General features: G+C 44.2%; 1 long non-coding RNA gene across 1 annotated transcript in view; it reads right to left on the reverse strand.

Annotated features, from left to right (window-relative positions):
- The window catches only part of LOC112586914, an 18,234-nt gene continuing 4,312 nt past the window's right edge, over positions 1–13,922 (reverse strand). Inside the window, exons 2-3 of the long non-coding RNA XR_006553389.2 lie at positions 1,099–1,191; positions 1–436 (exon numbers count right to left, since the gene is read on the reverse strand). This is a non-coding gene — a long non-coding RNA (uncharacterized LOC112586914). The remainder of the gene's footprint in view (positions 437–1,098; positions 1,192–13,922) is intronic.

A 13,922-nucleotide genomic window follows, 5' to 3' on the forward strand; every position in this document is an offset into this window, starting at 1 on the left:
ATGTTGGTTTATGCATCAGAAACTGCTGAGTTTGCTTCAGTCACCAACACTGATTCTGAAGTTAAGGGGGAGACATACTTTTTCTTCCTGTAAAACAGAAATAGGGCTTTCCTGGTTGCTCAGATAGTAAAGACTCTGCCTGTAATGCAGGAGATGTGGGTTCGATTCCTGGGTCAAGAAGATCCTCTGGAGAAGGGAATGACAACCTGCTTCAGTATTCTTGCCTGGAGAATCCCATGAACAGAGGAGCCTGGTGGGCTACAGTCCATGGGGTTGCAAAGACACGACTGAGCAACTAAGCACTCACACAGGAAACAGAAATAATCTAGTCTCAGAATGATTCTGAGAAGGGAGAGGAGGCGGGAAAGGAGGGAAACAGGGGTGGGACTGGCAGCAGTGTTCTTCTGTTAACCAATGGTTGTCCCGAAATTCATTCCTAAGTGACGAAAGTGAAAGTGAAGTCACTCAGTCGTGTCCTGACTCTTTGCGACCCCATGGACTGTAGCCTACCAGGCTCCTCCCGCCATGGGATTTTCCAGGCAAGAGTACTGGAGTGGGTTGCCATTTCCTTCTCCAGGGGATCTTCCCGACCCAGGGATCGAACCCAGGCCTCCCACATTCCAGGCAGACGCTTTAACATCTGAGCCACCAGGGAAGCCCTCCTAAGTGGTAGAGACCACAAACCTGTCCCCAGGTGGCTGTGCCCACAACCCTGAGTCTTGTTTCTTATTTGTGTGGCTACAACACGGTTCTGACTCTTCTGAGTAGGTGAAGTTGCTTCCAGAAGTCTTCTGTAGCCACTGTAGCCCCTTTACCTCTTTTTAGCATAGAGTTCTAGAAAATGTTATTGCTGAAAATGGTCAGAGCATCATCGTAAAGGTTACCAAAGGCTCTGAACGTGCAGGGCTCACAGCAGATGCCGGGTCTCAGCTCCACCAGCCAGCTCCCTACCTCCACCCAGGTCCTAGAGATGCACCTTGGAGGTTTGTTTAGAAAGTTTTAGTCTGATAGGAATCAAGGGATAGATTGAGTACCCCGTTTGAGAACTATAATCTCTAGTTTTGGCTTTCAAAAGGAAGTTCAAAGAAAGTGACTTACCTCTTAAGCAACTGATAAGATGACGGAGCGAACTGCTGTGAGAAAGTCATGACGTCGTCAGTCTTTTCTGGTCTCCACACAGAAACTGCAACTCTTGGTTAGAAAATAAAGGAGGAAGTGAAGCAGATTTATCATTGCTTAAGGAGCTTGGTACGCAGAGCTAGGATTTCCTAGCTGTTGGCTGAGGTAACAGGGGGATACTTTCTCATGTGTGTGCTGGGCCCCCGCTGAGAACTGGGGAGCTGCTGGTTACTAGGCTGGACCTGCTTATCTGTGTTCTCCTAGAAGCTCACTGGGTACTACTGTGATCTCCTTTCTTCTATGTCCAACATTGTTCAATACCTGCAGGAAGTTTTCTGTAGTAGAAACCTTTCATAGCAGTTCTGCATGGATAATTGGCAAACATGGTTGTGATACAACAGGTAAGACTGGATGATTCGAAAGTTTCTTCTGCTAAATGGACATTAATATTTTAAGATTCCCCTTCCCTTGGCCCCGTGAGTGGTTAAGAAAGTGAGTAGTGAACAGGCCCACGCTCCAGGGGTTCCAGACAGCAGACGGGACAGGTAGTCTGAGCTCCTGGAATCCTAGCCAGGCTCTCAGCCCTCCTTTTTCCTCTAGGAAGAGGTTCTTGTTCAGTTGTTAAAAATGAAAAATCCTGCTCCCTAGAGCATCTAGCCACTCTGCAGGGGTGTTACCTGATCTGAAAGGCACCTTGGCCTTCCCCTGATTGCAGACAGCATGCCTCCAGTCTAGACTACACAAGGTCTCCTGCTCTGTCTGTTGCTTGAAGGGCTTTGGAATGAGTTGACGTCCTCATCCTCCTGCCCAAGGCTAGTCCAGTCTGTGTTTCCTCTTTTATAAAATACTTCATCAGGACCCAAATTAAATCTCCCTTGCCTTAATTTGGGTCCATTTCTTCTTGATTAGTCATCTCAGATGACATTATAATTTCTTGTTTTTAGTGTATTTTATTGAAGTATAGTTGATTTATTTATTTGGGCATACAATGCAGTGTGTGGGAATCTTAGTTCCCCAACCAGAGAACCCACAGTCCCTGCATTGGAAACACAGAGTCTCGTGGAAAGCCGGGGAAGTCCCATGGCATCTTTGTTTTGGGGGGTGGGGAGCTGTAAGCTCTGGGAGTGCCCATTTAATGGGGAGCAGAGAGGCCACATGCAGTGTGTGTGTGTGTGGTAGAGTGTCTGCAGCAATCAGGAATGGCGGACTGGAGTGGGCATGGCAGTGTGGACGGGCCTCAAAAATGAAGTGCAAAGTGGAAAAAGTAAGATACGATGAGATCTATATCACAAAGTCAATGATGTAAATTAAAATGCATGCAAACCAGACAACACACACTCCCTTGAACACATACAAGCCAAAAATAGAATTAAAGATATTAAAATGGTTGCATGGGGCTTTCCTGGGGGTCCAGTAGTTAAGACTCTGTTCTTCCACTGTAGAGGGCATGGTTTGAGCCTTGGTCGGAATCCTGCATGCCACACAGCAGGGTCAATAAAGAAATATAGCAGTTGCTTGTGGGAAGAACAGGAGTGAGAAATGGGCATAAGAGGAAATAAATGTGTGTATACTTAAAAGTGCAGCCTTGTATGGACCAGTTAGAGTATAATGTCCTGTGAACCGAAAAGTGTGATTAACACTCAGCACCAAAGGCCTAATAAGTTAAAAAAAAAAAAAAGAGAGAGAAATTAAGTGCCCTGAGCCTTGCCAAATCCTCAGTTCTGTTTGGTCTGGTTTCTCATAAATCCTGCATCCACTTTTTGCATCCAGCCAAGGGTGGCAGTGGATGGGTCGGACTGGGCCCTCAGTCATTGGAATACAGTGTCTTGACTTCTTCAGATATAAGTCTAGATCATCCTAGACCAATGCAGTCATAAAGTACCTAGCACTAAAAACTTTCACCATTTAAAAAAACTAACTTGGGGACTTCCCTGGTGGTACAGTGGATAAGAAATCTGCCTGCCAATGCAGGGGCACAGGTTCAATCCCTGATTCCAGGAAGATCCCATATGCCGAGGAGGAATTAAGTACATGTGCCACAACTACTGAGCCCACTTGCCCTAGAGCCCATGCTTGGCAACAAAAGAAGCCACCCCAATGAGAAGCCTGTGCATGGCAATGAAGACCCAGCACAACCAATATATAAATAAATAAATAATATATAATTTTTATTTTTTTGAGATATTTCTTGGTCAACTGTGTGTACAACTTAAACCAAAAAAAAAAAAAAAAGACCTAACATTCTCCAAATTAGCATGTGTTCAATAAGTACCCTGGTGGCTCAGAAGGTAAAGAATCTGCTTGCAGTACAGGAGACCCAGATTTGGTCCTTGGGTCAGAAAGATCCCCTAGAGAAGGGAATGGCTGCCCACTCCAGTATTCTTGCCTGGAGAAACCCATGGACAGAGGAGTCTAGTAGGTCACAAAGAGCCAACATGACTAAGCGACTAACACGTTCACTTTTTTTTCAAGCTTAAGTTAAACTGATCTTTTTTTGGGGTGGGGTGGGGCCAAGCCTCAAGGCTTGTGGGATCTTAGTTCCTTGACCAAGGATCAAACCAGTGCCCTCTGCAGTGAAAGTACAGAGTTCTAACCACTGAACTGCCAGGGAATTCCCAGGTTGAGTGATCTTCTACCATCCATTCAGACACCTCTTCCCCATATGACGTCTTATGTGAATTAGAAATGTGCCTCTTCCTGTACAACCCCACAGTCAGGTGCAGGTGTGGCAAGTGGAGCTGGGTTACAGTCCCCCTGGCCCTCTCTGTTGTTCAGGGCACAGTCCACACAACTGTAGCACACAGCCCTATAAACAAATAGACTTCTCTCTGTCTCTCTGCTGCGTTTCTCCACTGTTTGCTGGTTGGTCTAGGAAAGGCAGGCTTGACTGGCCATCCTAATCCTCAAGTAGAGCAACATATCTCCCATCCCACATGCTCTTCTGGAACTCTGCCCCTGCCTCTCTAAAGGTGGAGACTGATTTCACGCTCCTCAAGTCTGGGTGAGCTAGTGACTCATTCCAAAAACCAACAGGACACAGCAAAAGTGACACTGATTTCTGGGGTTTAGGTCATAAAAAGTGATACAGCATCCACACTGTTGGCTGGAACACTTCCTTGCACTCAGAGCCTTCAACTGCTGTGTAAGAAGTCTGACAATGCTGAGGAAAGCCATGCCATGTGGAGAGGCTGAGTGTGGGTGCTCTGGCCAGCGGTCCTAGTTTTTGAGTGTTCCAGGCTCTGACATCAGACATGTGCGAGAACAATAGACATGTGCGAGAACAAGCCTTCGATGCTTCTAGCTCCCACTTGTGAAGTCATCACCAGACTTCGAATCTCCCCAGCTGAGGCCCACACAGCTAAAAGCAGAGAGAAAGCCTCGGTGATGGTCCCCTTTATGAATTCCTGACACATAGAATCCATGAACACAAATTGGTGGTGGTTTGATGCCACTAAGTTTGGTGTGAGTTGTTACACAGCTGTTGCTGCTGCCGCCGCTAAGTCGCTTCAGTTGCGTCCGACTCTGTGCGACCCCTTAGACAGCAGCCCACCAGACTCCCCCATCCCTGGGATTCTCCAGGCAAGAGTACTGGAGTGGGGTGCCATTGCCTTCTCTGTATTACATAGCAGTAGAAACTAAAAGACCCATTATCTTCAACAATCCCAAAAAGTAGAGCAATAAGAAAGGGAAACTGTTATAAATTAAATTTTTTAGAAGTATCAACTGAAAGAGACAGAAGTGAGGTATCAACAAACACAAATGACATGGTTTGGTTCCTGACTAGAATAAAGCATTACAGAAAGATTCTTAGGAAAATTAGGGTAATAAGACTTTTGACTGCATACCAGATAATAGTAAGGAATTACTGCTTTAAAAAAAAAAGGAATTGATAAAAAAAAAGTGTGATACAGTAGTTATTGAAAAAAGTCTTATTTCTTACAGATAAATACAGAAGTATTTAACTATGAAAGTATCTCTGATTTGCTTTAAATTGATTTTAAAATAGAGGTTGGGGTTGATGAAACAAGAGTGCCATATGTTGATAATCACTGAAGCCAAGTGATAGATGTGTGCATGCAGGCTAAGGTGCTTCAGTTGTGTCTGACTCTGTGTGACCCTATGGACTGTAGCCTCCCTGGACTGTCCAGGGGGTTCTCCAGGCAAGAATGCTAGAGTGGGCTGCCATGCCCTTCTCCAGGGTATCTTCCCCACCCAGGGATTGAAACTGTGTCTCTCTTGTCTCCTGCATTGACAGGCAGGTTCTTTACCACTAGTGCCACCTGGGAAGCCCCAGGTGATAGGTACAGGGGATTTATTATATTATTATTTCTCCTCTTGTACATATTTGAAAATTCCCATAAGAAACAGTTCGACAAAAGAGAGGATGTTAGGTCATCTGTCCCTAGTCTTCCAGGCTGTGGTTTTGTGCTAACAGATGCCAATGGTTTAAATAGATTGCTTCTCTTGCAAACATGATCTCTGTGTACTTCTGGAGACCCAGGATCCTACACTCATGTGCAGATCTCAGGCAGAGAAGTGGACTAGCAGAGGAAAGCATATTTTTAGGTAAATGTTTATACTCAAATTAGTATAATTTTTGGTGGCTAGAATTCCCCTTAAAGACAAAATTCTCATCCCTGACAATACCCAGTATTAGGTACACAGAGGGGATCCTGACAAATTGGTGTGAATTAAGAAACCTGATTGTTCAGGATTCATTCATCAGCTTACTCTGAAGGTTAGATAATGTTTGATTTTGAACCTTGAAATGTATCTGTCAGCAGAAAACACGCTGCATGTTGCTATGCAGATGACATTTTTTTTGCAAGGTCCTTCTGTTTGCATGTGAGTTCTCTCCTTGAAGGAAGACTATTAACTCATGCTGCAGCCTGCTGCTCTCTGCTTGGTTCTGGCTATGCCACTAAGCCCAAAATAGAAAGTTCTTTTTACTGCAGAGCAGGGAAAGAGGTTTAAATTTCTCAATTCAAATAACAAAGGGTAGCACTATCCTGGCATTTCTTGGGAGGGGGTGGGGAGAGATACTGCCTGCTTCATCAAGGAGGAGTCATGTGACACTGGCAGAGGCCAGGACCAAGAGACAAACACACACTGTGGTAAACTGGGCTCGTTTCCCGTCCTGGCCCCCCTCATCCCCTCTGTGCCACTGTGTCACCTCTTTTAGGACATGGGAAAGCAGCTGAGCCACTGGGGATTCAGTCCCAGAAATGTCACTGAAGTTATCAGGCTGGAAACAGTTCTCTGAGCCAAACCCCTTCTCTCTTAGCTTTTAGTGGAATCAGTACCTTGCCACAGAGTTAAACAGTAGGGAGATTTTCTTTTTTTTTCTTCCTCTCAAATGGTCAAAAACTTGATCTCTAGGGTCAGAAAGAGTTTGGGGAAATGGCATTCTTATATATTACTAGAAGGAGGTAGATTGACCCAGCCAACTGGAAAGCAATCTGACAAGACGGATCCATGATATAGCAAAGGATGTAGACCCAGAGGCTCTCTCATCTACAGCTGGAGGCAGTATAAACTGGTTCCACAGACAAACTCTTGTACAAGTACCGCAGGGGACATTTACAGTTATGTGCACAGCAGCAATGTGAACAAGACCTAAATCTTAGAAACAATGCACTTGCCCATGAGCAGGAGAGTGAGTGGTGAACTCTGGTGTATTTATGCACTGGGGTATTTTACACCAGCCAAAATGAACTCCAGTGGAATGTAATGATACGGATGGATTTTTTAGCAAAGTAATATTAAGTGGAGAAAAAAGTCCTGAAAGATTACATACAATATGATATCCTTTTTATAAAGCTAGGCGCAGGACTTCCCCAGTGGTTAAGTCTGCCTGCCAGTGCAGGAGACACGGGTTCAATCCCTGGTGCGGGAAGATTCTATATGCCACAGGCAACTAAGCCCGTGTGCCGCAGCTACCGAAGCCTGCTTGTGCTCTAGAGCCTGTGCGCCACAATAAGAGAAGCCCGCACACCACAGTTAGAGAGTTGCCCCAGCTCGCTGCAACTAGAGAAAGCCTATGTGCAGCATCCAAGACTGAGCATAGCCAAAAATAAATAAACAAAAATTAAAAAAAAAATAAAGCTAAGAACAATTTTAAAATTACAAGATACAGTAAACCCAGGTAACACGAACATCTGCAGCAGGATGGTCCTCTTGGTTGGGGAGCACAGGGAAATGGGGGGGAAGGCCTTATGAGTTAAATATTGGTTATTGTTGAAGTCCTAGTTTTTGTTTTGGGTTGTCGATTGACAGGTACTGATTACATTATTAAGATGAATTTACCACCTAAATTAACAAAATCATGCCATCCAGTAACAATTATCATAATGTCACAAACCAAGGGTTGTGGTTAATCCAATTCTGTGTACCTGACATTAGCATAAAACAAAAACAGTTCCAGAAATGTCACTGGAGCTATTAATAATTGGCACAGTTATTCTGTTTCTAAATATTTATCTTAAGGAATAGAGAGAGATGCACATAAAAATTTATGAACAAGACTTTATCATTGTATTTATAAATATAAAAATAGGAAACAATCTAACTACCAAACTAAGCGATTTGTTGGATAAATTTGGTTACATCCCTATGTTTGAAAAAAGGTAGTCTTTTCAAAATATTCTAAGAGTATTTAAATATGTGAGAAAATACTATGTATCAGATGAATAAAACAGGTTACAGAACAGACACACAATATGAACCCAGTTTTTTTAAATTTCCTGTTGGTATATATATGTGTACACACACACACACACAGAAAACTGGAAAGATTATACCTCAAAATGATTTATTGTTCCCCACATGTCACAATTATTTTTTTCCTAAACACTTAAGTAGTTCACAAATTTTCTACAGTGATCATTAATTCCTTTACAATCATAATTTTACTATAAAAATGGATTTTAATAATAGCTAATGTAGATGGAATATGTGTCATGTGCTAAGAGCTTTACATGGGCTAATTTATTTAAAGCTTAAAATAACCCTATGAGAATGGCAGTATTATGATACCTGTCTTACAGATGAAGATACTGAAGTTTAGGGGGTTAAATAACTTGCCTGAATATACAGAGGTTCTAAGAAGTAGTGCCTTGAATCAGGCTTCTAGGGGGCTCTTCAAAGAGTGGGCTTGACAGAAGGATCGTGATCTTCCTGGCAGAGGGATGGCTCCACCAGAGAGAATGAGCTTCCTGAGAACAGCACTGGGAACTAAACAGTCTGATGTGGACCTGAAATCCATATAGAGAAAAGACCCCAAAGGGTGCCTGAGTCAGAGCCAACACAAGGGAGCCAACTGTTGAACCTGGGGAGGGCAGACATGGGGGAGCCAGGGCACCCACCCCTGAGGATTTCTGATGAGCCCTTGTGGAAAAGGAGATCCCACTGATTGGAGAAATGGTTGGAGAGCAGAGATGTTTTGCTCGTGGCTCTGGCCAGCTCTGATTCCCACCAGCCACTGCACTAGGATTGGCGTCCAAAGCCTTTGGTAGAGAGGAAGAGGGTGCTCTAGACATGGGACAGGGCCGGGGACTTAGCTGCGGTCTCTTATCATCACTCATGCTTTAAATAAAGGCTCTGATGTGATCGTGGCGTCAGAGATAAAATGCCTTTCTCAAACTAAGTGAGCAGGATCTGGTATCCAATTTGGACAAGACAGTGGAAAATAGGCTCAGGGGGAAAAAATCCATTGGCTCCAACACCAACACACAGCAGTTGAAGAATCTGACACCTTAATATTGTAGAATAAACAAATGTAGGCATGTTTTCTTATGTTTTCTCCAAAATATCTAGAATAGATATGATTTAAGAAGAAATGAATTTTTAAAACGAGAGAGAATGGATTTTAACAGTTCTCTGCTGAAGAATTCTGGACTGTTTTTTTAACATGTAGCTCAAGCATCAGCTTCATGGAAATACTTACCAAGCTGCCTCAAGCAACAAGGCCATCTCTCTTCTATAAATGTCTAATGAATGACTTGTTTACCTGTCGGACTGTCTTCCCTGCTAGAGCATAGCTCAGTGGACTGTGTTCTACACCTCTTGGTTTTCCTGCTCTCCCTGTGTCTCTTTCTGTCAACTCTCCCCCACATACATTCCTATTCGTGCCATGTGGTAAGTCCTAATTAAGTGTTGCTGTTGGAACAGAGAGCTATAGAGGTCTGGGGTGTGGTCTTCTAGAATTCCCAGAGCTGGGAACCAATCCCCCTTTTGCATCTCTGATACTGGAGAGCCCTTCCCCAGAAAACACATGAAAAAGAAAATTCCCAACTGTATAGCAGTAAATACACAAACACTCACCAACAACTACACAAATGAATGCATGTAAAACTGGGAAAATCTGAATAAGATAGATAAATTTTATGAATATCAATATCCCCATTGTGGGGTAGGTCCTCCCAGCCGCCACCCCAGGCTTCAACAATACGTGAACCGTGAAATTCCAGATGTTCAAGCTAGTTTTAGAAAAGGCGGAGGAACCAGAGATCAAATTGCCAACATCCACTGGATCATCGAAAAAGCAAGAGAGTTCCAGAAAAACATCTATTTCTGCTTTATTGACTATGCCAAAGCCTTTGACTGTGTGGATCACAATAAACTGTGGAAAATTCTGAAAGAGATGGGAATACCAGACCACCTGACCTGCCTCTTGAAAAACCTATATGCAGGTCAGGAAGCAACAGTTAGAACTGGACATGGAACAACAAACTGGTTCCAAATAGGAAAAGGAGTACGTCAAGGCTGTATGTTGTCACCCTGCTTATTTCACTTCTATGCAGAGTACATCATGAGAAACGCTGGGCTGGAAGAAACACAAGCTGGAATCAAGATTGCCAGGAGAAATATCAATAACCTCAGATATGCAGATGACACCGCCCTTATGGCAGAAAGTGAAGAGGAACTCAAGAGTCTCTTGATGAAAGTGAAAGAGGAGAGTGAAAAAGTTGGCTTAAAGCTCAACATTCAGAAAACGAAGATCATGGCATCTGGTCCCATCAGTACATGGGAAATAGATGGGGAAACAGTGGAAACAGTGTCAGACTTTCTTTTTTTGGGCTCCAAAATCACTGCAGATGGTGACTGCAGCTATGAAATTAAAAGATGCTTACTCCTTGGAAGAATAGTTATGACCAACCTACATAGCATATTGAAAAGCAGAGACATTACTTTGCCAACAAAGGTCCATCTAGTCAAGGCTATGGTTTTTCCAGTGGTCATGTATGGATGTGAGAGTTGGACTGTGAAGAAAGCTGAGCACCAAAGAATTGATGTTTTTGAACTGTGGTGTTGGAGAAGACTCTTGAGAGTCCCTTGGACTGCAAGGAGATCCAACCAGTCCATTCTGAAGGAGATCAGCCCTGGGATTTCTCTGGAAGGAATGATACTAAAGCTGAAACTCCAGTACTTTGGCCACCTCATGGGAAGAGTTGACTCATTGGAAAAGACTCTGATGCTGGGAGGGATTGGGGCCAGGAGGAAAAGGGGACGACAGAGGATGAGATGGCTGGATGGCATCACTGACTCGATGGATGTGAGTTTGAGTGAACTCCGGGAGATGGTGATGGACAGGGAGGCCTGGCGTGCTGCGATTCATGGGGTCACAAAGAGTCAGACACGACTGAGCGACTGAACTGAACTGAACTGAACTGAACAGTACAAGATGTTACCACTGGAAAACTGGGATCTCTAGTATTTCTTACAACTGCATATGAATCTAAAATTATCAATAAAAATTTTAATTAAAAAAATTCCTATACATTATCCTTTAGGAATTGATGGGGCCCCCTGAATTCACCCACAAATCCTAATTTGAGAACTTGCCAGTGTAGTCTAATCTCTACATTGTTGGATGGGGAAACCAGTAGGAAAGGATGTACTCAGTCATACAGACTGTTGATGGCAGAAGTGGAGATGAGCTTTCCTTGCACTTCAGTTGGCTCCTGGGAGGAGGACAGTGCAGTCCACATTGTGTTATTTACTTGACTTAAAGGCAGGACAAACCAATCTGGGCAACTAATACTCCCTGACATGGGGAATGAGCTGGGCAATTTGTTTGCAGTATAATTTGGTCTTTTTTTCCTCTCATTGCTTTTTAGGCTGCCTGTGCTCAGCTTAAGAATGGAAAGGACTTTATTCCCAAAGAAGATGGCTTGAAAAGGTGTAGCTCAGGGACCAGAAGCCTATTTGACTCTGATAGCCATTTGTTGTTACTGTTGAGTTACTAAGTCATGTCTGACTCTGCGACCCCAGAGACTGTAGCCCTCCAGGCTCCTTTGTCCATGGGATTTCCCAGCCAAGAATACTGGAGTGGGTTGCCATTTCCTTCTTCAGGGGATCTTCCTGACCCAGGGATCGAACCTGCATCTCCCACATTGGCAGGCGGATTCTTTACCACTGAGCCTCCAAGGAAGCCCCTGACTGCCATAAGAGCAGCCAGACGGTGCCTATGGGTTATCCCAACAGGCTGGAAATGAAGGAACAGTAGAGAAAGAAAGAGAACAAGAGGGTACATCGAAGGAAGGAGAGCAGAAGGGCATGGTACAAGGAGACAGTGGAGGAGGAGATGGGATGGACGTGTTTAGGGAGTAGGATTGATGCGGTGGGTTGAACCACAGGCCACTCCCTAAGCTGCAGCCTTTAAGGACTCTATTCTTGGAGACAGTTAGGCATTGAAAATGTCAGACGGTTGAGTGGTCAAGTTCTTCCTTTTGTGAAAATTACTTGTGATCTGCTGCTAAAAGCTCTCCAGGAGTTAAGAGTTTGGGTACTTAATACCAGTTATTTTACATTGTACAAGTTACTTAATCCCTTTGTGCCTCAGTTTCATCATCTGTAAAAAGAGGATAATAATAGTACCTGCCTCATGAGTGGTGCAGAGAAGGCAATGGCAACCCACTCCAGTACTCTTGCCTGGAAAATCCCATGGACGGAGGAGCCTGGTAGGCTGCAGTCCATGGGGTCCGACATGACTGAGCGACTTCACTTTCACTTTTCACTTTTATGCACTGGAGAAGGAAATGGCAACCCACTCCAGTGTTTTTGCCTGGAGAATCCCAGGGACGGGGGAGCCTGGTGGGCTGCCGTCTATGGGGTCGCACAGAGTCTGACACAACTGAAGCGACTTAGCAGCAGCAGCAGCAGCATGAGTGGTGAGGAATAAATTATATAATACATATAAAACATTTACAAGAGTACCTGACGCATAGTAAGTGTTTAATTAATGCTGGCTTTATAATTGTTGGGCTTCCCTGATAGTTCAGTTGATAAACAATCTGCCTGTAATGCAGGAGACCCCGGTTTGATTCCTGGGTTGGGAAGATTCGCTACCCACTCCTGTATTCTTGGAATTCCCTTGTGGCATAGCTGGTAAAGAATCTGCCTGCAATGCAGGAGACCTGGGTTTGATCCCTGGGTTGGGAAGATCCCCTGGAGAAGGGAAAGGTTACCCGCTCCAGTTTTATGGCCTGGAGAATTCCATGGACTGTATAGTACACGGGGGCACAAAGAATCAGACACAACTGAACAACTTTCACTTAATAATCGTTACTACAGGACAGCAGTTCATTTCCTCTTGCTTGTTCCTCCAAAGATAGAGACAGCTGATAAGCATCCTTCCTCTAAGAAACAACCGTCAACATGCAGGCACTACATTATCCATCAGTTTTCTCTTTTCTGCACACACTGGTCATTCTCCTGTTTGTGGACCCAATTCCACTACCATACACCACAATGAGAACTTAAAGAGGAGCACATAAGTTCCTGGTAATCAAGGGGTCTCCTTACCTGGTGTTGAGAGTACAAACACTCTGTAAGGGGAAAGTTTCTTTCCATCAGACAGGAGAGCAGTATGGTCCTATTCTATTTTTGCAAATTAACTTGAAAGCCCTGTTTAGACGCCTCTATGCTTGCCGTCTATGGGGTTGCACAGAGTCAGACACGACTGAAGCGACTTAGCAGCAGCAGCAGCAGCATGCTTGCAAATCCACTTTCTTTGGGGAATCTGATTTCTAAATTTTGCCTAGCATGAAGCTAGAGCCCTGATGAACTGTTAATCTGGAAAATAAAGAACAAGATTTTTTTACTCTGGCCTCCCGCAAAATGTCCCCCTCCTCGGCAGTGTTTCCAGGAGGCTTTAGGGAACACCTCCCGTGGGCTCACCAATAAGTCCTCTATTCATACATCTCTACTCTGACAAGTGCCAGGTCTCTCTGAGGTTCCACTAGGTTCTGGGGCTAGGAACTCCCAATCAAGAGAAATCTAGAGTCCTCAGAGTAGGGTTCATATAGCTACAAGGGGCTATCTGGAGAGCAGGGACAGGCTGAACAAAGAGGTCAAAGTAGGAATGGAATGGATGAGCACAGCAGTGGTCTGGGGGAAGAAGGGGTACACAGAGCTGAGGAGAAGTGCTTTGAGTGAGAGGTAAGGCAGGAAAAAGGCCATATTGAAATACTTTGTGAGAACTTTTGAGAAGGTCACAGGAGAGACAAGACTTCTTTTCACAAGAAAGTGGGGGCCCTTGAGTAGTATTCCAGGGCACAGTAGAATATTTACTAGAACTGTCGGCTACACGTGCTTTGGGCTTGCAGTTCCCCTAAAAGGTGCTTTGTCATGTTTACTCAGATAATATGATTTTCTTTTCACAATTGTAAAAGCAATGTTTTCATTACAGGAGAATGAAGTAAAAAGAAAATAAAAGGAAGTTCCCTGATGGTTGAATGGTTAGGACTCTGTGCCTCCACTGCAAGGGGGCCTGGAGCTGCTGGCATGGCCAAAATAAATAA

This window comes from Bubalus bubalis, chromosome 9, assembly GCF_019923935.1.
Source record: "Bubalus bubalis isolate 160015118507 breed Murrah chromosome 9, NDDB_SH_1, whole genome shotgun sequence".
In the NCBI taxonomy this organism is placed as follows: Eukaryota; Metazoa; Chordata; class Mammalia; order Artiodactyla; family Bovidae; genus Bubalus; species Bubalus bubalis.